At 47.2% G+C, this 26,912-nt stretch overlaps 1 protein-coding gene across 1 annotated transcript in view; it reads right to left on the bottom strand.

The window, feature by feature from the left end:
- The window catches only part of LOC142564042 (bestrophin-4-like), a 98,519-nt gene extending 73,268 nt beyond the window's left edge, over positions 1-25,251 (bottom strand). Inside the window, exon 1 of the mRNA XM_075674859.1 lies at positions 25,048-25,251. The gene's annotated coding sequence lies outside the window, so the exon portion shown is untranslated. The remainder of the gene's footprint in view (positions 1-25,047) is intronic.
- Between the last annotated feature and the right edge of the window lie 1,661 nt (positions 25,252-26,912).

The following is a 26,912-nucleotide window of genomic DNA, read 5'->3' as shown; positions in this document are numbered from 1 at the left end:
TAGACGAGCTGCAGTCTCTTCGTCTTCAACATGACAGCAGCGATACTCAGGTTCCCCATTCTCCATATCTACGTGCTCTTATCCGCACCATCATCCGCGAAGAGCTTCAAATACAAGACCTGAGGTGTTCGTCTGCTGCCTGTGTCCCAACCCCCACCTTCGACTTGCACGAGGTCGTAAAGCAAGAGTTGACAGCGATGACTACACCCACGACGCATCTTGCTCCGGTAGCGCGCCCCACACCTGCCACGCGGATGTTGCTTCGCTACCCAGCCCTACCGGGACCTCCGTGCCAACTAACGTTGTCTATGACCATTTGGCGTTGATAGGAACCAGAGCACTTGCTGCGCCATCCTACCTTCAGTGGCGACCACCTCGTCCGGTTTGTTTTTACTGTGGTATACGCGGCCATATATCTCGCTTCTGCCGCCGTCGCCAGCAGGATGAAAGACGAGGCTATGCTGAGCACGAGAGAGACCGCTCTCGCTGATCAGACGCCTACTATCCCTGATCGTACTCGTTCCCTCAGTAGCGTTCTCCGTCTCCTCCAGCTACTCCCAATCTGCCTCATAGTTCCCGTTCGGCCAGACGTCGTTCTCATTTCGCCTTACCGGCGATCTACATCACCGCTTCGCCCCACTTCCCGTCTTGTCGACTAGCAGTCGGAAAACTAACTGTTGCAGTTTTTGAAGAGGAAACTGCTTCCTATCGGTCCTCAAAAATTCGTCCTGTTCGCCCGGCCAACATACTTTCTGTAACTGTGGAAGATGCTCCCGCGTCAGCTCTCATTGATACCGGTGTCACTGTTTCTGTTCTTCGTAGTGACCTGTGTTCACGGCTCCGGAAAGTAACAACGCCTTATCTTAGACCTATTTTGCATGGTGCTAATAATGCATTCATTCACCCCGACGGACAGTGTACTGCTCGTGTTCTCATCGACGGCATACGCCACCACATTGGGTTTATCATCCTTCCAACGTGTATCCACGAACTTATACTGGATTGGGACTTCCTACATTCTGCTTCAGCCGTCATTTCATGTAGAGAGGAAGTTGTCCATATCACGGATACAGAGCTTGCACCTGTTACGGACTTTTCACCTTCATGCGTGAACCTGGCCATCGCTGCAGACTGAGTCCTGCATCCTGGTCACGAAGACGTTGTAGCCGTAACATCGAGTCAGATCTCCGATGGAGATGCCCTAGTCGCCCCTTTTTCCCGCTGTACCTCTCGCGGAATTCTCATTGCCGCCTGTCTAGACCGATTTTCTGTCTGCTTGCAACACGACCCCAGATCCTGTGATGCTGCCCAAAGGGATGACTGTGGCAACCCTCGCCGACACTCAACTAATCTCTATTGTCACGCTTTGCCCTTCTTCATCTCCAGCACCAACCTCAGGTTTGGATGATTCTTTCCCTCCACCAGCCGTTCTTGGTTCTGACCGAACAGCCGTTCAGTCCGAAGCCTTAATGGTGGTCTTGGCGAAGCACAAAGCCTGTTTCGATAGCTGTTCCCCTGTGTTGAGCCAAACTTCTGCGGCTGCACACCGCATCGAAACCGATGGTTCAGCTATAATACGACGACGCCCCTGTCGTGTATCGCCGTCCGAACAAAAGGTCAGTGAACAACAGGTTGCTGACATGCTTGCGCGAAAAATAACACGACCTTCATCTAGCCCCTGGGCTTCACCCGTGCTTCTGGTAAAGAAAAAAAGATGGCTCCGTTCGCTTTTGCGTCGATTCTCGAGCGCTCAATAAGATCACACGGAAGGACGTATATCCAATACCGCGAATTGACGACGATTTGGACACACTACAAGGGGCGGAGTATTTCTCCAGCCTCAATCTTCGATCAGAATATTGGCAAATTCCGATGAACGAAGCTGACAAAGAAAACACCGCATTCGCTACACCAGATGGACTTTATGAATTTAACGTGATGCCTTTTGGCCTTTGTAACGCTCCCGCCACATTTGAGCGCATGATAGACAACGTACTTCGTGGTCTAAAATGGAAGACCTTCCTCTGCTATCTGGACGATATTGTCATTTTTTCGTCTGACTTAAGCCAACATCTTCATCGCTCAGATGAAGTTCTCAAGTGCCTTGCAAATGTTAGTCTCAAGATCAATACAAAAAATGCAAATTTGCAAGCAAGACAATAAAAGTATTGGGCCACGTCGTCTCAAAAGATGGCATCCAGCCAGACCCGGAAACGATTAGTGCTGTTCTCCAATTTCCTCGCCCCCAGCAACAGAAAGATCTGTGTAGTTTACTCGGCTTGGGGCGTCATGTTTCCGCCGATTCATACGCAACTTCCCTGCAATAGCAGTTCCTCGACACAAGCTTCTGGTTACCGGTGCCTCTTTCACATGGACTAACGACTGCAAGTCGGCCTTTCAAGTTCTTCAGCAACATCTTACTTCCGTACCAGCGCTTCGCCACTTCGATAATGGAGCCCCCACCATACTCCATCCAAGTGCACAAGGTATTGGCGCAGTACTTCTGCAACGTAATGCAGCCTCTAAAGAGCAAGTCATAGCATATGCCAGCCGAACAGTTTCTCCAGCTGAGCGGAACTACACCATTACAGAGCAAGAGTGCCCGGCTATCGTTTGGTCGATTCAGAAATTTCGCCCATACCTTTACGGCTGCCACTTCACCATCGTCCCCCACCATCATGCTCTGTGTTGACTGTCATCAATGAAAAACATGTCAGAACGCTTAGGACGCTGGATACTCCGCTTGCAGGAGTATGACTTTACAATACCGTACAAGTCTGAAAAAAGTCATCATGATGCAGACGCATTCTCTCGCTGCCCACTCGCTCTCGCCTGGTAACGCGCCGTCGTCTTCCCCACTCCGTCGTTGCGATGCTACGCCTGCTTCACACCAGCTATCGATAACGCCCCTGGACCAAGTTACGCTTTCATCACGCTCTGATTTGGTCTTGCTTGAGCGGGCCGACTCCTACTGTCGAACTCTCACGGATCGCCTTAGTGGGTTTGCCGAGCCACCCAACAGCCGCTTGCGACGCCAACTTCAACAATTCCGCCTGCAAGGTGGCGTGCTACACCGGTACGTTTACCACCCAACAGGTCACCGGTGGGCCCCCCTTCTACCTCGCTGCCTACGCCTGCGAGTATTAGAGGCACTTCACGACAACATATCGGCTGGCCACTTAGGCTTCCACGAGACTTACGACCGCATCAAGACCCGCTGCTTCTGGCCTGGCCTATCCACAACGGTGGCCAAATACATTGTCTTTTGTGGGTCATGTCAGCACCGCAAACGCTCGACATCCCCTCCTGCCGGTTTATTACAACCTCTCCCTTGCTCGGACGCACCTTTTGAATTTGTTGGCATTGATTTACATCGTTCCTTGCCTCTGGCCCCCTCCGGTCACCGTTGGATTGTCACTTCGGTGGACCATTTAACAAGATATGCCGAGACTGCCCCTCTGCGATCCGGTACCGCTTCTGAAGTCGCCGACATTTTCTTGCGCTCCATCGTCTTGCGCCACGGAGCTCCTGGCGTTCTTCTCAGTGACCATAGCAAGACGTTCATTTCGCAAGTTCTCGAGGAAGTTATTCGGGGCGTTGATACCGTCCACGAATCTACTTCTACCATCCGCAAACCAACGGCCTTACTGAACGCTTGCAATGTACGCTGTCTGACATAATTTCCATGTACATCCGCCCTGACCCCACTGAGTGGGATAAATTCTTCCTTTTGTGACATTCGCATATAATACTGCTATTCAACGGACTACCGGCTACAGCCCTTTCTTCCTTGTGTATGGACGATCTCCTTCCACCATATTCGATAGAGAATCCTTTTTCAGCACCTTCTTTGCCTAACGCGTCCCTTCCAGAAGATTTTGATGCCCCAGTTGCACATTGCCGTCAAATCGCCCGGCAAAGCACAGTAGCTACCCAAGCTGAGCGCAAACGTCAATGCGACAACAAACGCCGTGACCTCCGTTCTCACCCTGGAGGCCAAGTACTGCTTTGGACTCCAGGCCTCTGGGAGAAGTTCCTTCAACGCTATATTGACCCATACACCGTTGTGCAGCAAACATCTGCAGTCAATTATCTCGTCCGCCCAGTACACTCCGTCAACGACCGGCGCCGCCGGAATGCCGAAATTGTCCCGTCTCACGGATGAAGCCCTTCACTCCCCGTTTAGATAATCTCTAACCTGCTTCCATGACGGGGGGAAGTTAGTGTAAGCACTATTAATGCACTGCGTCGTTCTCATTTGTACATAGCTATCATCATGTTCCCTGTTCTTCGTCTTCGCGCATGAGCTGCGGCGTTGCCTTTTTTGGAATAGAAAGCGCGTTGGACAGCTTGGTTGGTCTCAGTATCATAATATATATATATATATATATATATATATGTGTGTGTGTGTGTGTGTGTGTGTGTGTGTGTGTGTGTGTGTGTGTGTGTGTGTGTGTGTGTGTGTGTGTGTGTGTGTGTGTGTGTGTGTGTGTGTGTGTGTGTGTGTGTGTGTGTGTGTGTGTGTGTGTGTGTGAGCGAGCGTGTGTGGGCGTGCGCACGCTGTACTGGGGGGTATTGTGTCAGGTGGACTGCTACAGAATACCACCCCTGGTGACCGCTCTATATGGGCCCCACCCTCCACTGAAGCATAACAGAATGAAGCCTCAATGTAGCGATCGCATGTGTGCGCCGCGACCGATTGCGCGTCTGCATACATGCCCGCGCACAATATTTTGCTTTCGCTGTGAGCGCGTTTTCGCACCGTGCTGTGAGCTTCAGGCCGCAGCCTATGAGCATTTTACAGTACACTGGCAACCATTGTTGCGTGGAGGCTATCAGAACTGTTCAAAAATAATTTCGTATAGAGACTTCCACGCCTACGGCGACTGTGATGTGCCGTTGCGTCCATTCAATATTTTTTATTCTTCTAAATTCTTGAAAACATTAATATTATTTCTCAAGTTGCGTCGCACTGTATGTTTATCGGTCTTCTCAGTGTGAGATTTCCCTCTGCTTCTTTTTCGTAATCCAGTGCATTAATTCATAACACAAACATGACCATATGCCATGCCTTCTTTTAATGTGTCTTACCGCTCCCTTTCCGTTGCTGTGAACTTGCCAGTATCTAACATCAACAAGTTCATAGACCAAATCGTCATGACATGTCATGGGCAGCGAGCGCGGGCGAGCGTCTCAGTGCGCGTTTTCTGCTACTCACCGAACATTGCATTCCTGGTGCCGTAGCAGAAACCTTGCTCGCGTACGTCTGTGCTTGCTACCTACCCGAGTTGTAGCCGATGGCTGTCTGCCGCTTTTAAGTTTCGCCAGCCAAGCTTCATGCGTCTCCTTGTCCTGCGGCTACGTGTGAATAAGGCTGACACTGGGCTCCGTTGCATACGTCCGGCACTGGGGCACCGAACCGTAGCCTACCATGCTGCACGCCTCCAAAAGCAGCCGCCACCTAGTAAAGTGCTTTCAAATGCTGTCAAGTGGATACCCAAAGCGGGAAAATTTGACTTAATCAGAACCGCAACTCAGGTGGGACCTTAAACTTTCGTTTTCAATTCGCTTCGGCGCTTCCGAAGCAGCCGACGCAGCCGCTGTGTCCACGTGATCCCTCATGCCACGTCAGGCCGACGGAGGCACCAGCGTTTCCAGTGGTGGAGCTCGCCCCCTTCCGGTCCTGTCGGCTGAAGGCACCGCGGCGGGTCTTCGCAAGATGTCGTGGTGGCATTGGGCATTCGGTCGAAAGTCTGAGCGACGCGGTGGCGCTTCGCTTGTTCCAAGCGCCGGCAATCCTTATACCTATCCACATACCTGATTGCATCCATAGTAGCACAATGCTTACACATCAGGAGATTGAAGGCATCGTCTGCAATACCTTTTAATATGTGACCCCTCTTGTATGCCTCGGTCATGTTGTTATCAGGCTTGCGACAGAGAGCAAGCACACCCTGTATGTACAAGACATAGGATTCTGTGGACGTCTGAGCGCGGTACGCAGGTTATTTTTTTGCTGCCAGTTGACGAACGACAGATCTGCCAAAAAGATCTCGCATTTTTTTCTTTCCAGACATCCCAACTCGTTACGTCAGCCTCATGTGCATCGTACCATTGCTTCGCAGTTCCTCTCAGATAAAATATCAGGTTTGCTAGCATCATTGTTGGATCCCACCTGTTGTTGTCGCACACTCACTCGTACATCGTAAGCCAGTCCTCGACGTCGGCGTTGTCCGTGCCAAAAAATGTCCCCGGGTCCTGCGGATAAGTGAGGATGACCGTTGGCACGGGCTGCTGAGGCGTTGTCGCTTATGTCGGTTGAATTGCCATTGTGGCGGTAGGTAGATGACCCTCGCTGCGAAGTTCCATGATCGTACTCCGCACCTTCCACCAAAATGTTGCAGGAAGAAAGCAGGCCCACGAGTGCAAAAAAATCTATATTTACAACTGGTCTGAATGGCGTTCAGGCAACGGCCAGTCTTCGTCTTCCTCTAGTCCATGTCACCTTCTCCTTCTTCATCGTAACAATATATTAATGACATAGCTATGAATATAACTTCGACAATACGGCTCTTTGCCGATAATTGTGTAACTTGTAGAAAGATAACCACCCCTCATCACGTTGCCATATTACAAAAAGATTTAACATTGTTGAGTGGTGTCGCGTATGGAACATGGAACTTAATGCAGATAAAACTAAGTTCGTGACATTTTCTTCCAAGTTAAGCTTTCCGTCCAACATACACACTCTACGCCAATTGCATACTCAAACGAACCTCTTCTTTTGCATACTTGGGCGTTATTCTTACTTCTGATTTAAGCTGGGCCATGCATGTTGGGCTGGGCCATGCATAAGCTGGGTCATGCGAAGCTGGCAACATACAGGAATTCTATAGCATTAACGAGAGGGTGGCAGGTCTTGTTGGGAAACTTAATAAGAGGTACAAATTGAAGGTCGTACAGGTCTACGCCCCTACATCCAGTCATGATGACCAGCAAGTCGAAAACTTCTGTGAAGACGTGCAATCGGCGATGGGTAAAGTCAAAACAAAATACACTATACTGATGGGCGACTTCAACGCCAGGGTAGGCAAGAAGCAGGCTGGAGACAAGTCAGTGGGCAAATATGGCATAGGTTCTAGGAATAGCAGGGGAGAGTCATTAGTAGAGTTTGCAGAACGGAATAATATGCGGAGAATGAATACCTTCTTCCGCACGCGGGATAGCCATAAGTGGACGTGGAGGAGCCCGAATGGCGAGACTAGAAATGAAATACACTCCATACTATGCGCTAACCCTGGCATCATACAAGATGTGGACGTGCTCGGCAAGGTGCACTGCAGTGACCATAGGATGGTAAGAACTCGAATTAGCCTAGACTTGAGGAGGGAACGGAAGAAACTGGTACATAAGCCTATCAATGAGTTAGCGGTAAAAGGGAAAATAGAGGAATTCCGGATCAAGCTACAGAAGAGATATTCGGCTTTAACTCAGGAACAGGACCTTAGTGTTGAAGCGATGAACGACATTCTTGTGGGCATCATTAAGGAGCGTGCAATAGCAGTCGGTGGTAACTTCTTTAGACAGGATACCAGTATGCTATCGCAGGAGACGAAAGATCTGATTAAGAAATGCCAGTGTATGAAAGCCTCTAACCCTACAGCTAGAATAGAACTGGCAGAACTTTCCAAGTTAATCAACAAGCGTAAGACAGCTGACATAAGGAAGTATAATATGGATAGAATTGAACATGCTCTCAGGAACGGAGGAAGCCTAAAAGCTGTGAAGAAGAAACTAGGAATAGGCAAGAATCTGTTGTATGCGTTTAGAGACAAAGTCGGCAATATCATTACTAATATGGATGAAATAGTTCAAGTAGCTGAGGAGTTCTATAGAGATTTATACAGTACCAGTGCCACCTATGACCATAATAGAAATGAGAATAGTCTAGATGAATTTGAAATCCCACAAGTAACGCCGGAAGAAGTAAAGGAAGCCTTGGGAGCTACGCAAAGGGGGAAGGCAGCTGGGTAGGATAAGGTAACAGCAGATTTGTTGAAGCATGGTGGGCAGATTGTTCTAGAAAAACTGGCCACCCTGTATACACAATGCCTCATGACCTCGAGGGTACCGGAATCTTAGAAGAACGCTAACATAATCCTAATCCATAAGAAAAGGGACGCCAAAGACTTGAAAAATTATAGACCCGTCAGCTTACTGTCCGTTGCCTAAAAAGTATTAACTAACGTAATCGCAATAGAATCAGGAACACCTTTGACTTCTGTCAGCCAAAGGACCAGGCAGGATTCCGTAAAGCCTACTCAACAATAGGCCATATTCACTCTATGAATGAGGTGATAGAGAAATGTGCGGAATATCATCATCATCATCATCATCGTCATCAGCCTGGTTACGCCCACTGCAGGGCAAAGGCCTCTCCCATAATCTCCACCTACCCCGGTCATGTACTAATTGTGGCCATGCCGTACCTGCAAACTTAATCTCATCCGCCCACCCTAACTTTCTGCCGCCCCCTGCTACGCTTCCCTTCCCTTGGAATCCAGTCCGTAACCCTTAATGACCATCGGTTATCTTCCCTCCTCATTACATGTCCTGCCCATGCCCCCTCCTCCATTTCGTTTTCTTGATTTCAACTAAGATGTCATTAACTCGTGTTTGTTCCCTATTACAATTCAGAATTCATCTCAATTCATATCACAATTCCATCTTTCGTTTGTACCGCACAGACATCCCAACAGTCGGTGGTATTGTCTTCTTGCGAGTCAACGGTGTATGGTTGTACATACATTTTGCCCTTTGCGCGTATGGCAATGATGTCTCCTGCTCGTGAATCCATGATTCACGAGCAGGAGAACAGCAATCAGCGCTGTTCACAAGCGATTCCAGTATACCCACTAACTTGAAACAATGCATCTTGATTTATTTATTTCATTTAATGTTTATTATTATTATTATTATTATTATTATTATTATTATTATTATTATTATTATTATTATTATTATTATTATTATTATTATTATTATTATTATTATTATTATTAGTCGGCGGCGGCAGACTTTTGCCCCAGCCTGACGTTTATTTTCTGCACAGGCACTTCAAGGGAATGCAGACAAGGAGCATGCGTCGTACAGCCCGGGTCATCTAACGATCGTCTGTCAGCAACCAAGAGTGATAACCGAAAGAGCTTCACGCGGCGATTTGCAAGCCGGTACAAGCAAGATCGCCTCCCCATCGACCAGCCAGAGCACCAGAGGGCTCCTGTTCGTCTCAGCGCTGCCTTTAAAAGCCTGGACTAATTCCCAGCCTTCTGCAGTCGGCGGCAGATTTTTGCCACAGCCTCACGTTTATTTTCTGCACAGGTACAGTGCTTTTCTGTACCTTGTTTTTAGGTTTCTTAGTTTTTTTTTATTTGCCGCCGACTGCTGATGCTGACTGTCGAGTGTTAGTGTGTATTGTTGCGCTGTTATGGGTGACGGTGATGAATGTATTGTGTGTCAGAAGGCGTTGCCCGACGGTGGCCGTTGTATTAGATGTACGGATTGCAAAGAGCCGTACCATTTGGGGGCAGAACTGCTCTGGCATCGGTCCAAACACGTTCAATACGATGGGACCACAAAAACAAGAAGTGTGGGAGTGCAAAACCTGCCGTACTAACAAAAAACGTACTGGCTCCAGTTCGCAAGAAGTGCCACAACCAACGGACAGCTCGGACACGCTAGCAGCACTTTTAGCGGAGATAAAGGACATCAAACGAAATGTGGAATCGCTGCCAGAGCTTCACGCGAAGGTGGATTCCCTGCTTCTGTTAAAGGCAGAATTCACAAGGCTTTGTACAGTGGTTAATGACGTAGAGGAATCCGTGAAGTTCCTATCTGCGCAGTAGGATGATGCGGTCGAAAAACTTCAAGCTGATAAAGAGGAAGTCTCGGCTTGCAGGAAAGAAGTGCAGCAACTACAAGAAAAGGTGCTCGCCCAAGAATCATTGATTCATCAACTGCGGCAAGGCCTAAATGATTCCGAACAACATAGAAGGAAAGCAAACATGAAAATTCATGGCTTGAAATCGAGAACAGATGAAAACCTGACTGAGTTCCTTGATGAGCTGGCCGAGAAATTCGAGCTAGAGAAGCCTCGTAATGGGGAAGTGGTGACTATACATCGTCTTCCAAGCAAGAAGCCATCTCCACCGATCTTGGTACGATTCGCTTCAATTGCTGTTCGGGAACGCTGGTACGCAGCGCGAGGCAAGCTGCAGAGCCTTTGTGAATCGGAATCATTGGACCAGCTGTATTTCAATGAAAATCTGTCGCCGTTCAACAGGAGGTTATTTTGGTTAGCAAGGACCACAGGAAAGAAAGCAGGCTACAAATTCATATGGGTAAGAGGCGGCAGAATCTTCGCAAAGAAAGACGAAGCCGCAACACTCATTCGAATTACTTGCGACTCGGACATCGATAAGATAAAATGACTCATCGATCATTACCTAGCACACTAGAATTTCCAGGCTTTGCCACGTTTAAGGTAAACTTTGCCCGAAGCGAAGATTATGAATTCACGTTGATAAACTTGAATAGTCGTAGTCTCCGCAAATATGAGAACCATTCAAGATTTTAGCAGAAGAATCTATAGGTTTTGTGGATATATTTGTTCTCACCGAGATAAATGCACTAGAGTCCTGTTTAGATACGTTCACAGTGAGCGGTTATCGTGCCAGCTTTATTGTACGCCGTGGAGGAGGGATCGCTTTCTTTGTGAGTGAAAAATACGATGTTTCAGCTGTTGACATTACATTTATGCATGCGGAATGTTTGGCTGTAAACGTAAATTTATTACACGCGGCTTTTACATTACTCGCAGTATACAGACCACCATCTGGTAGGATGACAACGTTTGTAATTGAACTCGAGGAAATACTTCTCAGGTACAAAGATGCTGAGTTGTTTTGCCTAACAGGTGATCTGAATATTGATGTCCTAAGCACAAATAAAAATTTCGATTTGAGATTACCTATCCTCACTTTCAGCCTATGGAATTGAAAACACGGTCACTGCCCCCACACGTGAAGATTTCTTGAACGGTCGTCAAGTTAAGTCATGTCTTGACTACATCGCTGTTCGTGCGCCGAATCACACCTTTACCTCGTGTATCATTTCTCAGCGGCTAGCTGATCATTATTTAACCGCCTGTCGTTTTTCTCCTCAGTCTGGAACTGCTTCATCAAGTTTCAGTCATGTTAATAAGATACCCGTGTCAATAACATATGAAAGCTGGATATATTAGTGACATCTTTTCACTGGGCAAGTTTAACTGTGGACGATTCAGCAGAGGTAGTTTGCTTAAAGATGTGCCGTAAACTTGACGAGCTGAAAGAAAACTTTTACGAGAAAAATTACGCGTAAAAAAAGGGGGAATCATGATTGGCTTAGTCTTGAAATTTTACGGGCAATCGCGAAGAGAGACTGGCTTTGGAGACGTTCCAAGCAGGCTCCTAAAAACGCAGACCTTCGCTCAGATTACAGAGCCGCCAGAAACAAAGTTGTAGCACTTATTGCTGCTCAGAAGATGTGGTCACTGATTGACCATCTTCGTGGACAAGACACGAATGTGCCTCGTTTTGATGTTTTAGTAGAAGAGCCTGTTTCAAAAGCTGATAGTTTCAATAAGCATTTCACGCTCGCAGCAGAAATGGCAGCAGCTCGACAAGGCGTAAAATGCACTTTGAAAGAATCTGTGTCAGCTTCCGCATATCTTCCTAAGTTATCAAAGGAAGATCTTGCCAGATTAGTGTTTAGCTTCAAGCGGAGTAAGGCCGCTGGAATAGATGGCTTATCGGTGGCACTGTTGCAACGGAATTTTGACGCTCTTTCAGACATTATGCTCTTTCTGATTAACGATTTCTTAGAACATGCCGTCTTGCCAGAAAAGTTGAAGACCGCTATTGTAAGACCACTGTTCAAAGGAGGTCGGAAGAACGCAGTTGAGAACTATCGACCGATCTCTGTTTTGCCGATCCTTTCCCAAATAGGTGGAGGTTACACTGCTTCGCTGTGAAAATTCGTGCTTCGGCTGCGCTGCCCCAGCAAGTTGCCGCTGGGTACAGCGTTCCCGTTGTGCAGGTGTGTGCATAAAGACATGGTGTCGCATGCACTGGTCTGAGGGACGAACATAATCTATCAGTCGATACCGGGTAACTGCGGAATTTTCAGCAATCCCAGTGCGGTTGACTCCTGCCGATCGGCCCACCACGGTGCCAATACTCTATCTATAGCACTTTCGAGAACCGATGCGATCACAAAGGCTCTGCTCCTGACACGCAAGCTTAAATAGACTCTGGAACAGAGGTAAATTCACCAACGCACGTCTCCAGAGACTGGATTCACGTCTCCAACTTCGTTTTCCACCAGGGTTACCACGAGCGGAAGCAACACTCCTATGCCGCCTCTGCCGTGGCGTGGCATTCGCAAACGCCTGCTCCTTCCACATTAGAATGGACGCCATTCCTGCCTGCGACAACTGTGGCTGCGAGGAGACAGTCAAGCCCCTCCTCTGTGACTGCCCCGGTTACAATTTAGCAAGTGCTCGCGTCTTTGCTCGAAAAACTGTACGATCGCTGCTGGAAAGACGAAAAAGTTCTAGGACACGGCTCCAGACGAGTTTCGGCACTCGAGGACTCGAGGACTTAAGTGCTCTGCCAAAATTCTTAAGGGCTTGTGAAGTGCGCCATCGACTTTGCAAGTTTTCGCATAGCAGCGCGCCATTGTGTGAATTTATCTCACTTTATTTTTTTTTTTCTTCTAACACTTTTCTTCCCTTTTCCCCTTACCCCTGCGCAATGTAGCCAGCGGGTACTTACACTGGCGAATTTCCCAGTGTTCCCTTTCGTGTTTTTCTCTCTGTCTCTCTCTCTGAGCATAACGGACAGTAGCCTTCAATGTAGAGACGCTGGCGGTTTTCTTCGTTCTGTCTCTACACCTCTGTGTACGACGCCTCCAACACCGGTGGCGGCATTCCTTATCTCGCCAGCTTTGTGAGACGCCTAAAGAGCTGTACAGCAGAAGTTCCCTCGCGCGCTGCGTTACGCTATTACGTCTCCGCGGCGTATTTTATTGCGATAGCAATTATATGGACACTCCAGGCGCATTTCTGCCGTCGCCGGCGCCATGAGGCTCCGTATGAGTGAGATAGTGATCAAAGGAAAGGAAGGACGCTTGATTCTGCAAGTATGAGTGAAAGTGTGTGAGGGTGGGTCAGCAAACCGGTTCAATCTCGCGTGCGCGAGTGAGGAACGCGACCCGCTTTGTTGCCCGGATGAGTGCCCTCTCCTGTGGCGCGCGAGGCAGGAGGGTGAGGCGAAGGAGGAGGGGCATCCTTCTCCGGCAGCTGCTATGGTTCCTCGATGTCCTCCTCGCCGCCGCTCCGTACAGAGTGGAGACAACCCCGGCGTCACTACGGCGTTGGCCACGCGAATTGCGGGCGCCCTAGGGACCGCTGCCGACACACGTGTGTCTTGAAAGCGATCTGCTACGAAGTTAATGTGCGCGCCTGCTCGGGCCTCATCTTCAAAGCGATCTGCGATGTTTGCAGAGTGCGCTTAGTGCTGATAGGTTCGTATGCGCTGTGCTTTCGACGTTTCGTTCGCGCTGAAGCGGGGCATGCATTCGCTTGCTGCTGCCGCTATTCCTCACTCCAGAATTTTCACAGCGAATTTCCGCGCTCATCGAGCGAGATGTGTTCATGTTTACCCTGCTGGTTAATTTAGTTAAAACACGTTGACTGGCTAGTTGGTTTGAATCCATGATAGAATGTGTAAGCGCGACTGAACAAGGAGGTAGAAAGATGCAGACACAGAAAGACAGCTCTGTCTCCGTGTGTCTGTTTCTTTGTACGTCCTCGTTGAGTCACGCTTACACATTCAATCATTGTTAATTTAGTTAGTAAGCGAATGTTTACAAGTTTATGCGGCCTATAAAACTATACTATCCTTACTTCGTACAGCTATCTACAAAATTGCTATGGCAATCGGTGCTTCGACTTACGGGCGGAGCTGCGATTTTTTTACAACACCGTCTAAGTAGCTTCTGAGCAACGCTAGCCCTTGCTACCACTTTCTACGTTTCCCCCTTTCGGGAGGAACTACCCAGTTTCTATTTCATCAGTTGTATTCATCATTGTACACATCTGCCAATGTGGAGTATTCGAAAACAACTGAGAAAGTACGCATGTTTCAGAATTGCTGTTTTTCGATTCGAGGAGTAAAAATGCTCCATTCGTTCTTCAAACATATTGAATATTCCCGCTATCTCACGCCTTCGTTACACGAGTATTCTCGCATCTCGCCCTTATCGGAATAGACACAAGCACAAAGAAAGATGACCAGGGGCAAACACCACAATAGAGGAAGTGCTTAGAGTTGCGGGAACATGGACAGACTAGCATGAAGGGTTAATTACGGACGACGCGTTTCAACAGACCGCTTATGCAACTTCCTTATGAATAATGCCTGCGCCCATTTATTTAACTGCATTATGCCGTACGAAAATTACACATGCGGTCAACATTTAAAGAAAATTATAGGTCTATGGAAAGAGCTGGATGAGTCACTAAACGGAAATGGTCATTGTTTAAGCCGCCAGAATGAACTTCATTCTGTCTTGCTTGTACTTTTTCACGTGCATCAACTCTGTATACAGGAACAACAAGCTTCTTGGTAGTGGTCACGAGCGGGAAATGGGCACCATAGAGCGCCTCGTCTAGCCATCGTCTATTGCCGGAGAGACTATAGAAACAGCAATTCAGGCGAGGAAATGTCAGGGGAAGAATCAGCCACCGCCCCTCGCAACGTATAATTTGATACCAGTCGCCACGCTAGCCACGTGACCATGACGTTGAGCTGCTGAGCTCGAAGTCGTCGGTTTGATCTCGGCCGCGGCTGAAGCAAAGCATGGTAGTATTGGCGGAGCAGAGAAACCGAAAAAAAAATATTTATTTCGCACATCCAACGCATTAGTTGGAACCTATGAGAAGAAAAACTTAAATGAAGCTCTACGTTATATACTGCGCAACTCAACGCGAGGCGTACAAATGTCTTTATGACCATCCTACGCAACTTGAAATCTCACGCAATGTTTATCTTTATGCACTTGCGCCGTTCACAAGCTAGTAGAGCGAAATGCAAACAGTAGTTAATGCGAAAGCAGAGATGCAAGGCGTTGACTCTGTGATGCCAAAATGATAAAGGCGACATTTGACGTTTCCCGAGGGAAAAAGGATGAGGACAGGTGCATGGCGGAGAGAACTGTTACGCGAACGACAGTTGTAAGGTTGACTGTTACCCGAGCCCGCGTCTTCTTGCACTGACATGTGGCCTGATAGAAGCTGACGAGCGCACCCGTGCACTGCGATCCATGCGTAAAATCGTCTCGTGGAGCGTTGGCACGACAAAAGCTTGCGGGCGATTTTGGCCTAACCAATAAAGAAAAATATAATACATTGTTGCCTAATAGTTAACACACCGAGCTGTTGTACTGGAACACCTTGATTTGATGTCATTCGTTGTGCACGTCATTCTTTTAAGTTCGTGAGCTATTCCGAAAGACATCAGCAGCTACGGTCAGCAAAGGCTTGGATGGTACGCGATGAAAGCTTCGTTTCAAGAGGGAAATAATGTCACTCAAAATTAAAAAAGGGAAAAATTGTGGAGCCCGCACGGTTTCCTGCATCAGACTCTAGACACTGATCTTTCAATTACCATGACAGTTTTCTATTATGATTTCATTTGTTGCTGTTCGATACTGTTTTATAGAAAACGTCTTCCCCGTTGTTCCTATTCATTACACGGTTCCTGCATCTCTAACCTTACATTTAACATCATTAGCAACAGTCCACCACCCAATTAGCATATTATTCGCAAGTTAGTTTTATGGTTTCAACATTGTGTCAACATTATTATTATATACCTATGTAACATAGCCACCCATCGATTTTCGTTCGTGTTTCGCTGCCGTCCTTAGAAGCAAATTTTCCTTTGAGCCTCCCGCTCTTCGAAGGACACTTTACCTATGTCTCCCTGCATTGCTCATTTGTGCTTTTTACCTGTGCACCCTGTGCAAGCCTTCTCACAGTCCTCTGATTAATTGTCAGTCCTGAGAAAACTATAAATTTAAAGCACGCCACCGGGTTATCAAACATCAGCCAGGGGACCACTAGGGCTTATCATGCACCTCTATGTTTCATGAACCATCATAACGCTTTGTGGTTTATTATGGCCAAGTTTCTCTAGCCTTTCTCTTTGACTGAATGTTTCAAAGCGCAGCTATTAGGAACCCGTTCCTGCGTTGAGCATCGGCGTAAACGCTAGAACGAACGAGCACACCGAAGGATGAAAAAAAAAAGAGAGCGAACGTGGAGCGCAGCGGAGGATGAAAGACACTAGAGAGTTTTAGATTAGGGGACGCAAGCGTCTTGCGTACGCAGGAGTTAGGAGCGACGGCCCTGCGCATGCGCAGACGTGGGGGTTCGCGCATGCGCAGTACCGTGGCCCCTAGTTCTTGCGTACGCAAGCCGCTTGCGTCCCCTGACCCAAAACTCCCTAGTGATAGCAAAGAGAGTGCCAGGAGGACGATACAGCGGAAGCATGAGGAGGAAAGTGGAGGAGCAGCGGAGTATGGGCGAAAGGGTAAGGAGGGAAGCGGAGTACCGCACGAGAAGGGCTCCACGGCGGCGGCACGTTACGACATGGCGCTATAGTAGCGTGCGCCGTCACCCGGTCGCTGATGGCGTCATTACTAAGGCGTGTCTCGTGCGCGTCGACCTATACCATATATGGAAACAAAGCGCTGGTGTGGGCTTCACACCCACTGCACATGCGCTGCTTCGCCAGCACCGCCGCCGCTAGAGAATGCGCCCCGCACGAGTTAGGCCTTCCCGTGTTCCCGCTTTCTGAACAATGAGTGACGCAACCGGTGGATGTGGTTTGTCTGCGGTTGCTGCTAAACGAGCTGCCTGATAAGAGGCTTAGCGGTGCGCCGACGCCTCAATACATCGCGAATTCAAGACACTTAAGGAGCGGCGCAGAAATTTAGCATTAGGGAGTATCGTGAGCGTCGGTGATGTTTTTATGTAACTATCCAGCTTTTTGAATCATACTCCTAGGTTTCTGTACTCAGCTATCTTTGCCATCTCATCTTCTGGTACTCGAACCAGCTGGTCAGTGACATCATTAAACACCGCGAGGTCCGTTCCTTTTATGCTAAATTTAAATGCCAGAGCTTCGCCCATCTTACCGCATTTTCTACTTTAAGCTGTATATCTTTCTATCCGCTAACGAAAAAAAATTTAATTCGCGTGCATTAAGCCGAGAAGACGCTGCTCCCCCACCTTAACACCTCATTTATGCTATATATTATAACGAAGCTAACTTGCCTCAGTCTTCTTCCCCTGCTTATCGCGTATAATTTTCATACGTGTGGTGGAAATTGAAACCGTGCACGGCGCACACCCATTCTGGCTATCTACTGTCACGTGATTAGTATGCCCTTCCCACATTAGCCTGACAGTATTATTACCGTATATTTCACTTATAAAGTGCAGAGTGCCTTCCCAAAGCCGTGCTCTCCAAGGATGTTCCGCAAGAACTCCTTGTTTTCGTTCTTGTATGCACCTATTTTATCCAGAGGCTACATACAATGGGCTGTTTTCTTCTGTGGTTACTTTTGGTGCACATTCTGATTACAAACACATTATCATCATTGCTTCGTGTGATTCTAAGACAGCTATGCAGCTCTCCCAGTATCTCGTTCTGTTCTATAAATCGTGTTCGCAACTTCAACTTGGCTACTTGTGTTATTAACCTCTGCACTACCGATGCTATTATAATCGGTCTGTAAGATTTTACGCTGATGTTATATTCCTTTACTATTTGTTTCGTCATCCTTATACAATGGAGCCAGTACCGCATACTTGCGCGGCAGGAGTGGCGCAAATGTCGGTTTATCGTTCAAATGACATAGTTTTGTCGAAAAATTTAGACCTATCTTGTCAGGAAAATGAATTTCTGTTCAGTAGCCGGCCAGCATACCAATGCAGGCCAGCCTCTTTGCATTTCCAATAAATTTTCCCTCACTCTCATTCACAAGGTAGTCTTGTTACCTTAACCTGATTTTGTGGCAAATGTCCCTCAAAGACGGAAGTCAGGCCCCTTGCACTGGGGCGCCGGTCATTGCACTGGACACCTAATTTCTCACAGGTTGCTTCGGTATCAGTGCCGGCGGAAAAGTGCAGCATTATCCCCCCTAAATTCCTTGCAATTGCAGACGCCCCTGGTGCTCTGACACAAAAGAAGGCAGCTCCGAGATTGGTTGCCACAGCTCGGAGGCCATGTGACCACGCTTCCATGCGGAGCAGTGATTTTCCGGGTACTGGTGGTTAAGAGGAAGCTTTAGCTCGGGCCCAAATCCGACGCGACCTATTCAAATACATGTAAAAACGCAAAAAAAAGCGTTTTTCTGAGATAACCCCTGGACCGATTTTAATGAAATTTGTTGCATTTGAGAGAGAAAGTTAAATTATAGTGACTGTTGATCGCGGAATTTCTATTTAGGTCCTGAATTTTGTTAAAAAGATATTAAAAAATTCGGAAGTTCCAAAAAATAGAAGCACGAAGTTTACAGATTCATAGCTCTGCATAAAAACAGATATCTAGGTTCTGTAAACGGGATCCATTAGATCATTGAAAGCGGACAAATTCGATACGTCATTTTATAACTTACGTGAATTTGTTACGTTTCTTACAAGGGTTCTGCAAAGGCTATGTTTCCATATTACTAAATTTCTTGAAATTGATGTGTAACATATCAATTTTGCCCGCTTTAGATGCACTATTAAATGCAATTCACGCAATCGTATTATCAATTTTCGTTACTGAGTTACAAAGCTGTAAACTTGATAGTTTCGCTTTTTGAAAATTTTTATATTTTGCCGATTTTTTTAATAAAAAAATTGACGACCTAAATGAAAAATCTGAAGCCGACAGTCACTAGATTTTAAGTTTTGGTTTTAGATGCAACAAACCTTGTCAAATTTGGTGCGGTGGTTGCCGAGAAAAACAAATTCTCCTTTCACGTTTATTTAGATAGAAGCGCCCGAGCTAAAGCTTCCTCTTAAGCTCTCCTGCCTCCAGTTCAGTGCACAGCTGTTCTTTCCTGGAAATCGCCCATCGCAATGTGCATGGCACACTAAGGTCACTCCGAGCAATGGACTTTCCTTCGGACTTTCACTGTTGGCTCACAGGATCCAGATGAGGTGAGATGTCGCAGCCCCTTTCGAAGCACAGTCAACATCGTCGTGCGGCCATCAACAATGTCTGTGATGCAGCGAAGCTCGAACACGTGGTTCACTGTTCTCCACGCGTCGCTCTGACGTAACAATCACGTCACATGGTTCGATCACGGCGTTTGTCACGCCCCGGCGTATGCATCAAGTTGTATGCCACAAGACTCTGTGCTTGGTTGGTTCCTGTTTTGTTTGTTCGGGAACAGTGTCCTATCAGTAGTATAAAGACTGGTTGTTCTTGTGGTATATGGGTATGACATTAAAATATTCAAGGAAATCCATGACACGCATAAGTGTCAACACAATGGCCACGCCGAATAAATATCTTGCGAATAATCTACTAAAACCGTCTGCAAATTGTGTGACGTCTCAGAAACGCAAAACAAATTGTCACCTATTTTATATATCAAATCAACGGTGACATTCTGTCCCGGGAGCGGTGAGAGGCTGCGTGATCTCGAAGTTTATCTCGGACTCGAGCTCAAGTTCGCTGTTCATACGAACCACGTAATCAGACGTGCGCTATGTTGTCGGCCACAGCAAGTCGCATCTCGAGACCGTTCGAAAATTCGGATGCGGTTACGAGGAACGCAGCTTGTTGTTCCCTCCCAGTTTTCGGTATGTGCATCGATTGTTTCGATTTGCTCAGGCTAATGATGGCATTGACCGGACCCAGGTGAACTTTCTATTCTGAACGCTATTTAATCCGCCGCGCTGCCCTAGAAGCTACATGGCGTTGCGCATCCTGTGCTTGAAGGAAGTCACGGGTTCTGTTCCGACCTCCAGAGCCACATTTCCACGAGGGCGAAATACAGAAACGCTCGTGTACTTATATTTAGATGCTGGCTAAGGAACCCCAGGTCGTCAGAAATTAATCCAGAGTCTACCAGCACGGGGCGCCTCATAATCAAGTCGGAACTTTCGCACATGAAACCCTAAATTTCACTGAAGTTCATTTAACGCTATTTCAGCAATAACGCCAAGAGAACGTGCAACCTTCCATCTCAATCTGCGTGCGATAAGTTTTTTTGGAGAGCCGACCGACACATAAGAGCACACCTGGTATTCTTCTACAAACTGGCTGGCAGCGTCGTCGATTGCCCAGAACTTTAGTGAATATGGCATTACATTCAAAAGTCCTGGAAAGCTGACAAGGGCGCGAAGGCTTCTTCAGGCTTCGTCACTAAGCTCCAGTAAATTTCCAATCGAACAAATTCTGGAAGAGTAGCGCTCGGGCGAAACGCACAGAAAAGAGTGACACACACATTGCGCTGTATTTCATCTGAGGGCTGGTCTTCCAGAATTGAACTGTAATACCAACAGGCCTAAACATTCACCCTACGGAAGTTCAATATAAAACGCTCATTGCGAACAAAGATAATCACTAATCTGAACATAGCTATATCTTCAATGGTTCTTTTCCTTTCTGTAACCAGCTTTGATTCTTACTGCAAACTGCGGTGTTTCTTTCGAGACTAGTAATTAAGTGGCATTCGCGTGTTTTATACTGGCATCCGGAACTATTATATTGAAACGACTGCTATACTTTAGTATAACATTGTGCATGCTGTCTCTCTTTGTTTAATTATTTTTTACGTTGTCGTGTCTCTATCTTATTGCTGCGTACAACGTACTGAATTAAGTTTGTAACAAAACTTGCATACGCTACACTATATACCCGCCGTAGTTACTCAGTGGCTATGGCATCCTGTTGCTTAGCACGAAGTCGCGGGTTTGATTTACGGCTGATCAGGCCACCTTTCAATGGGTGGGTAATAAAAAAACGCTCCTGCACTTTGGTTTAGGTACACCATAAAGAACCCCAGGCGGTCGAAATTGATCACAAGCTCCCAGCTGCGGTGCACCTATGCTGGGACGGATCACATTGTCTTTGTTTTGTTATGTTTGAAGCTGTACATAGTCTCATGGTCGCGTATATAATTCAGTTAGCAATTATATCCACACTGCAGGCGCAATACCACCGTTGCCGTCGCCGTGATGTTCCGTATAAACTCCAAGTGCGATAACATGGCTTTCGCCGCATACTGTGGTTGCGAGTGCGCAAAGGTGAGCCGAGAAGGATGGTGCCTTGGTCTCGTGCGCGCAAGGGGGGAAGGCGGGGAGGAAGTGCGGTGTCTTCCATCGTGCGCGAGGCACCAGCAAGGAGGAAGTGCAGGAGTGTTCTACTGCGACGGCGGCTGCGTATGGCGTGGCGGAGCGCGGCCGCGCGGGCCCTTATCTTGAACGCCACGTGCGATGGGTACAAAATCTGGGCGGGCCGAGGACTGGTGGCTTCGTGTACGCTGTGTTCTCGCCACTCAGTTCGAGTCGAAGCGTAAGGCGACACGAAGGGCAATTGGCTCTCTGCTACACTGCCGCTCTTTCTCACACTGGCGTTTTGGCAGCGAGTGTCCGCGGTCATCGAGTGAGATGTGTTCATGCTTACCTGAACGCGCGTGGCACCATGTTTTTTAATTGGGTTAGCAAGCTAATGTTGACGAGCTTATAAGTATGATTACAAAGACGGCGCCGAATAAAACAACAGACGAAGAAGGGAGACACGAGACAAGCACACAGGCGCACGAACAACTCGTGCGCCTACGAGTTGTTCGCCTAAGAGTTGTTCGTGCGCCTACGTGCTTGTCTCGTGTCTCCCTTCTTCCTCTGTTGTTTTATTCGGCGCCGTCTTTGTAATCATGCTTAACCAACTAGCCCACCAGCACATGCTCAGTGTGCTTATAAGTACTGCCGGTAAAACTACTATCCTTAATTCGTATAGCTGTCTAATAATTTGCCATCACAATCGAAGCTTCGCCTTTCGGGCAAAACTGTTACATTTTTAACGTATCGTGTCAAGTGCGCCAGTGCCAAAATGTTGCGTTTGGGCACTATTACAAATATCCACTTGAATCACTGGTTTAGTATTGATAATATTATGGTCGTTATTGTTGTTCTTAATGTTGTTGTTAAAGCAAGTTTTCTGAGATAAAATACGCAATAAATCACCATACGCAAATAAAACAGATTGATAAATGAAGAAAGTAGAGCAAAGTACATTAAACATCGCTCATTGACAATGCTGTAGTAAGGTTAAAAAAAACTAAATACAAATTCGATTACGGCAATAACAAAGATGGAATTCACACCGCACTGATAAACTCTGTTGGCTTCAGTTGTCTTGCAACGGCAATTTCAGAGCACCGGGCGAACGATGCAAGGCATTTCTACAGAGCCAAGCTTGATAAAGCCAACCTCTGTGTCTCGCAACCGTTACTCATAGCCGATGTATGGTGTACGTTCTTTCGCATATATTTACCCGCGTGGCGACGCGCGGGATACCGCATTCTTTACGCTACAAATCAGCTTTGGCATTCATTTCCTATCGGAATGTGCATGACGTCACTCCCTGCATAGCAACGGCTCTCGTGTAGTTGCACACGGCACAGTTCCGGTGCAGAAGTACCGCTGACATTGCTGTTTTGCAATATTCATTCTTACTCTCGTTTATCGTCTCTTTATGCATCTATGCGAGCAGCAGGCATTGGAAAAGCATCCTGTTGGAACAGTGCCAAATGCGCTCACTTATCTTTTTTTGTGTTGACATACACTTTGTGCCTGTTCTGGCCTTCTGCCATTAACATAATTACTGAGTGTACTATACTTACGTTCACCCCTTTGACGCTATACAGTATAATTGTATTGCTTATCTATAATAGTACATTAACATGAATCTATCAGCTTGTATTCAGTCTATATAGACGTATATTCCGCTACCATCTTTAACGCCTCTGACATTGATGGCAAAAATAAATGAACGACTAAATTTGCCATTACTATTATTGTGAAGCTTCCCTTGCCTATACACTCCCGTGTTTGGCGTACATGGTGCTGCTGTCTCGTGTTCGGTCGGTCAATATGACGGCAGATATGTTTGTGTCTGTATATACGAAGGTTATATGTGCGCCGAATGCAAGCACCAGCCAACGGGCTTAGGTATAACCCTTGTAAGTTGACCGACAAAGTAGTGCGAGCAAGCGCCCCCCCCCCCCCCACTGATATCTCTGTCCTTCGCAATAAATAAATAAACAAACAAATAAATAAATAAAAGGTCCCACATAAATATTGCATATGTAGATTATCTCAACTAAAGCTAGCTATGTTGTTCAACGAAAAAAAAAGAAAGTAAGCATATTTAGAAAATGCGGTGCACGATATATATACGTATACAGTTACGAGACCTACGTACGGGGTTCCGTTGACAGGTCTGACACGCGAACGCCATAGGTCTTGTTATTGTATCGTGCGCCGGCTTTTCTAAGTATATTTCTTATACTTATACATAGCGAACGTTAGCTTGGCTAACGTTCGCTGGGACGCATGGTATAATGTCGGCTAAAAGGTTTCATTAAAGCACACCGACCTGTTAACGGAACAACGCGTTACATTCACGGTATTCTTTAATTTACTTGATTTTCTTTGATTTATAGCCATTCGGTATGTACCACTGGGCGCGTACCCATATTGCTAGGCTGTGTACCCGCTCTGGATACACATTTTAAGAGTGGGCGCGTACCCATTCTAGATTCTCCAGGATGGGTATGTGGCGCTGTTACACAACAGGTGCAGAATCCTTAAATGCATGGTTAGATATGTGTCGTGCTTCCTACTACATATACCTCTCGTCGCCACTCTTCAGTTTCAGTTTTGGTAATTCATTCATGACGTTATCCTTTACACGGAAACAAATGTGCAGACAAAGGTCCCAAGGTCAAAGACTGCGCCGGGAACCTCGACACGCTCCATACATCACCTTCGTCCTCGCAACGTGTCTGTGCTGACATCCCATGCTCTGCGTCCACCTGGTTTGGAGTTTGCAATTCGGCATAGCTTGTGAGCGGCGTAGCGCACAAACCTAAACATGGCATCGGAATAAATTTGCGACCCTTGTGGTGGATAATCCTAAACATTGCCCGAGACTTCGTGTTGCATGTGTGATGAAAGCGAACAAAATTGTACACGTCGGCATCATAGTTGTTGAACCTTTAATTAACCGCTTCCTCAAAGCTTCGCTTCACATGTATTTGAACATGCTTGTTGGGTCTGCTTAATTGTTATAATTCTAAGGAATTGCCACCACGACGGAAATAAAGCCTGATATACCGCATGCTAACGCCGAAATTTCAGGCGTGGCACCTTCCCGGTGTGCCATCGCCTGCATGCTACCCCTCTGGTCCCTTCCTAAATTGTCAGTGTATTTCCGCGCTGCCTTTAAAACGAATGTTGCTTTTTCTACTATGTCTTTTTATTTTTTTCTGACGAGCTCCATTAAGCTAGAACGCGAGGAGAAACTCGTGAAGTGGCCCAATGTAGTGCATGTGTAACCTGTGTAGTGCAGGAATAATAATAGAGCAAAGAGACTTCTTCACCACTTCCCGGACTTGACCTTTTTTTTTTCTCCTCTCCTATATGCATACTACGAAACGCCGCAACGGTTTTGGTGCAAAATACTACCTTGCAGCGTCGGCGCAGTTTCGCCATCACTCGCAGTAAGCGAGAACCGCGCTGAGAACCACGGGGCTCTTTAACGGCGTTTCGAAACCACCCCGCGGTTCGCGCAGGATGGCCCCGTGAGCACGCGAAAGGGGGTCGAGTCAGGAGATCGCGATGGGGACGCGCCGAGGTGAAGCCCAACTCACCGAAGGCCGCAGCGGTTACGCCGACTTCCTGCGTTGCTCAAGCGTTCGGAGACTCGCGTACGCGCGCGTCGACGAAGTGTTGCAAGCCAGAGGCGCCCTACGAAACGTCCTGTGGCAGAATGCACGTTGCAGTGGCAGCGCGCTCGGTCCCCTGTCGCCGACGGCTCCGTATCATCGACCCGTTTCGGGGCGGGCCCGCGATTTTCTCATCGCCCGGTGGCCCCCGCCGATCCGTTGTGAAGGCACCGCCGCAGCTCTTACCGCGAAACAGACCTCCAGTTTTAATCGCGGTGCGCAATCCGTAAATAGCGCAAGTCAAACATCGTTTGTAATCGCGCAAGCCGATGACGCGGCGAGATAATCTTTGAATAAACGGACGGACACCGCGTGCGATCACGCATGTGGGGTGAAAGTGAAACTAGTCCAAGCACACCGTTTGATTAATGACGTTCAACCGTAACGAGAAAAACTTCGCTAGTTCGAAATATTAAAAGAAACTTTTCCTTGTATGCTTTCTTTTATTTACGTTCGCGTTTCTAAGCATAATTTCACCATATCTTGTGCATCCTATTGCTTCTACAGTTTCGTTTCCGCGGTAGCACCAATTCAAGGAGGTTATATAAGACATCTGGAGTGGCAGTCCCAGCCGCCGCCTACGGGAGCGAGTCAAGCCGACGGCGGCCATATTGGTAGAGACAAAAGGACGCGGCTCCAGCATACGTGGCCGCCCTATTATACTCGCGGAGCTCCCTGCGTTTGCGGTCCCGCGATGACAAATAAAAATTAAGCCCATTTAGAAAGTACATCAGCCCGCACTTGCGCGTCGCTTTTCGCGATAAAAAATATTCCCGCGTCGATTTATCGCCGCAGACTATGAGAAAAAAAGAAGCAGCGGCACGCTTCGACAATCGCACTTTCTCGTTAGTTAAACTATGAATGGTCTGTCCACACAAACTGAACTTGTGTTATGTGAGTGCGTAATGAGCATTCATCACTGTCTGCCCACTAATTGACGTCAAAGATACAATAGGCACTGCTTTTCGGAGCGTTATAAGTCTTCGAAGTCGCACGCTGCATCACGGCGATTTGCCGCGTGTCGCGGGCACATTTCTGAAGTGATGTTTGCCCAATAACCTTGGTGGATGTTATGGATGGCGATGCCGTTCTCGCCGATAGGGATAATAAATATGTCAGCACTCGCCCTTCCACTTTATTTATCGTTACTTCGAACTGGCGTCGCAAAATAAAGCCTTGTGGGCGTCCGCCTTCTTGCCTTGTTTCTCGTTTTTGCACAGTAATAATTTCTGTTGATATAGTAATTTCAATAGTAAGCAGTCTTTCTTTTTTTCTTGTTATGAGAGACCGAAAGTCCTCCTCGCGATTTGTGGTAGCGTTATTTACGTGTAGATACGGTAATAACTCTATAGTTTAGTAGTACAGCAAACTCTCAGTTGTACGAACGTCGGTTTATCGAATATTTCAGAATAACGAACTTTTTAAAAATCCCCGGCAGTTTTCTTATAGATTCTATGCAAAAATATTTCACTTGAACGAAATTCGGAACAGTAAATATTTCAGTTTAACGAACTCGCTCAGAGGACCAAGGCTTATTTTTACGATCAGTTCAACGAAGTTCTGCGCCCTGCACTGCCGGCGCAACCGATGCCCGCCCTCATTAAACCGCCGCTCCAGCGGCAATGTAACGTTGCTTGCGCTACAACGCCCCTGGGGCAAAGCGGCGGCGCGGAAAACGAACGGCAACGAGGCATCGTCGTCTCTTTCTTTCCAGTCTCGTCTTTTCCGCGTGTGGACACAAACGACCCACGTGGTATGTTTTTGATCGGCTCCGTTCAGCCTTCCAGTTT

Source organism: Dermacentor variabilis, chromosome 11, assembly GCF_050947875.1.
Source record: "Dermacentor variabilis isolate Ectoservices chromosome 11, ASM5094787v1, whole genome shotgun sequence".
In the NCBI taxonomy this organism is placed as follows: domain Eukaryota; kingdom Metazoa; phylum Arthropoda; class Arachnida; order Ixodida; family Ixodidae; genus Dermacentor; species Dermacentor variabilis.
The sequence above is the reverse complement of the archived record's forward strand: the minus strand, read 5'-3'. Positions and strand labels throughout refer to the sequence as shown.